Below are 3371 nucleotides of genomic sequence, written 5' to 3'. Positions count from 1 at the left end.
GCTGTGTGACCCAGGCAGGCCTGCGTGCCCATGTGGGAAGGCGTGAGCGTACATGAAAGGCTGTGTGCATGAAGGAGAGACGGAGCCAAGAAGGGAGTTCCCAGGACTGAGAAGCACGATGGCCCTGCACTGGTACTGCACTGGGACGCAGTAGTGTGAGGACAACCACAGCTCTCAGCACTTAAACCAGGCTTAAGCCTGGCTGGCTTCTTGGGTCCTGGGAAAAGACCCCCAGCCTGCCCAGGACCCACAGCCTCTTCTTATTCCTATGTGTGTGCCACCTGATGATCACATTCCTCCTGGGGACTGGTCCCTGCACAGAGCACATCTGAATTCTCTTTACCTCCCTTCCCACTTCCTGTCTGCCCTCTCCCTCCATCTTTTGCTCCTCTTTCCACTTGCAAAAGATCCATCTGCCTACTATGTATCTTTTATTTTGCTCTTTCATTGATGGATACTTTGTGTTTTTCATATAAGAGAAATCATGCAATATTTGCGTATGTGTGTCTGATTTATCTACTTAACATTATGGCTTCCAAGGTGCATCCAGTTTCCTACAAATGACTCAAATTTATCCTTCTTTATGTCAGAGTAGTACTCCACTGTGTATAAATGCCATGTTTTCCTTTACCTATTTACGGGTTGGTTCCATGATTTAGCTATGAATTGTGCTGCTGTACATGAGTATGATTCTATCACTGTAATACGATGTTTTTCATTCTATGGGGAAGATACCTGGAAGTGGAATGGCCGGTTCAAATAGAATTTCCTGTTTTAGTTTGTTGAGCAATCTCTATGCTGGTTTCCATAGTGATTGTCATAATGTATATTCCCACCAACAATGGAGAAAGGGTCCCTTTTCCCTGCAGCCCCACAACATTTGTTACCATGTGTCTTCTTGATGACAGCCCTTCTTTCTGGAATAGAAGATAGACTCTTAGTGCTGTTTGAATTTGCATTTTCTAGTGGCCAGCAACGTTGGAGGCTCTAGGGATTTGTGTGTGGTCTGTTTTGGAGGAAGTTCCCTGTGCTGTTGAGAAGGAAGTGCATTCTGGGTAGTAGATCGAGCACATTGTACATTTCCATAGAGTCCCTCTGTTCAAAGGTGTACCTCAGCTCTGAAAGTTCATTAACTTTTTATTTAGTTGATCTGCTTGTGAAAGTGGGGTATTGAGCTCACCCCCGATGGTTGTATTGATGTTTATTTAGTCTATGGTTTGTTTTTATGGCGTTGGTGCACCAGTACTTGGTGCACATGTACTTTCAATGATTATCTCTTCCCATTGATTGGTTCCCCTAGGAGGTAGTGACCTCCTTTGCCTCTTCTGCTTAGTATTTTCTTAAAGGTTTTTTTTGGCTGAGAATAAAATGATTACCACTTCTCGCTTTGGGGACCTGGTTCATGGAATATAGATTTCCTTCCTTGATCTTTCAGTCTATGGGTTGGTTTGGAGGATATTTTTGCAAGGGGGAACAATATATAATACAGGACACATATTTTATAGGATTATTTGTAATAGTCACCCAAAGAACGATATACAAAAGAGTGCAGGAAATCTGCCCACAAACTAGAGACCAAGGAATCTAGCCAAGGGCCTGGATCCCAGGATAATTCCCTGTAGGAGTCCAGCTGAATACCTACAGCCCATAACAATGCCTCCCACCAATCCAACTGGAGACCCAGAGCCCATAACAATGTCTCATGCAGGCCTGTTTCACGGATCTGCACTGTGAAGGCCCAAAGGTCAGTGGTGGAATCTAGGAAGTCTGTGCCAGCAGGATGAAGGACCTGTGCTAGCAGGCTGAGGGATCTACACTGGAGCCAGGAAGTGACGCTCAGAAGAACCAGAGCTCCCCCAAAAGGTACCACAGCCAGGCTCAGCAACAGTGAGGTTCTGAGCTCCTCTGATGATCAAGATGGCCAAGTTCCTATCACGGAAGCCAACACAGCAAGCTTCTCTAGGAGACCAGCAGTGCACCATCTTCCCTTCCAGAGCCAGGAAGCAATGCTCAGAGTGAGGACCAGAGCTCCCCCAAAGTGAACCAAAGCCATTCTCAGTGCCAACAAGGTCCCAAGCTCCTCCGAGGATGAAAACAGTTCATCAGGAAAGCCAGCATGACGAGCTCCTCCAAGAACCAACAGCTCCTTGCAGCTTCCGCCAGCTCCAACAGCCTTTCTCTGCCCCCAACAGCCTCTTTAGTTCCCAAAAGCTTTCTTCTTCTTTTTCTCCAGGTCTGCCTCTTATGCTACTGACAACAGTCCCCAGGTGGGCCTCCCACACCCAGCACCACCCTTAGTCAGTTCAGCTGGGGGTTATAAGTTGAGCACCAGATATCAATCCACTGCAACCTATAGATTTCTTTTTGTATTAGATGAGTCTCTTGAATGCTACATACCGTTGGGCTTTGTTTTTTGACCCAGTCTGCCAATCTGTGTCTTTTAACTGGGGAGTTGAGGCCATTTACATTCAGAGTTATTGCTGAAATGGGTTGACTTCTCTGCCACCACATTCTTTTACTATTGTGGACTCCTTTATTTTCCTCTTATTTGTAACTACTCACCTTGTTTGACCTCTTCATCACATACAAATTTTTGGCTGTCTTGGCTTTGTTGTCTCTGTCTGGGATATTCTTGAGTGTGCTTTGTAGTGTAGCTTGTTGTTTATGAATTTCTCAAGATGTCCTTTGTCATGGAACATCTTGGAACACTCTTTTCTACCACCAACTTTAAGAGAGAGTTGTGGAGGCCATATTGGGCTGGGTTGGAAGTTGTTTTCTGGTGGGGCACAGTCTTCATCCTCCTGGACCTGGCAAAGACAGCCTCCATGCCCTTCCTCCTGTGTGACTGCACTGACCTCCCAGAACCTCCAAAACAGCTCCTTCCCTCTGTTCGGCCTCCTGGCTTCTGCAGATCCTTCCTGAGGAAGGATCAAGGGTCAGCTTGATGGTGTTTGAAGTTCAAGGGTCAGCTTGATGGTGTTTGAAGAGCACCATCCCAGCCAGAGGGAAATCTGGCATCAAGATCTTGGAGTTTAGAATCTCACAAAAGTAACTCAGGAAGTATGATGGAGCAAGGCAGAATCCAGATAGAGGTAAGGAAGTGCTGAGACAGGTTTCTACATGCACCAGACACATGGAAAGGGTGCAATTAGCTATGTAGCTGGGGCAAAACAAAAACAGAAGAGCACACAGCAGGAACAAATGCCAGGGACAAGCCAGCGGTAGCCAAGCAGGAAGACAACAGTGTTCTCCGGGTTGGCGGGACTGCTGGGACCCGGGTATAAATGCTGCTCAGGGAGGGCAGGAGGCCGCAGACATCGCCACCTCCTCCCAGCCACAGCCACAGCCACCCGAGCCACCATGTGCCACAC

This window comes from Chinchilla lanigera, unplaced genomic scaffold, assembly GCF_000276665.1.
Source record: "Chinchilla lanigera isolate Chin_1 unplaced genomic scaffold, ChiLan1.0 scaffold00006, whole genome shotgun sequence".
NCBI classification, from domain to species: domain Eukaryota; kingdom Metazoa; phylum Chordata; class Mammalia; order Rodentia; family Chinchillidae; genus Chinchilla; species Chinchilla lanigera.
The sequence above is the reverse complement of the archived record's forward strand: the minus strand, read 5'-3'. Positions refer to the sequence as shown.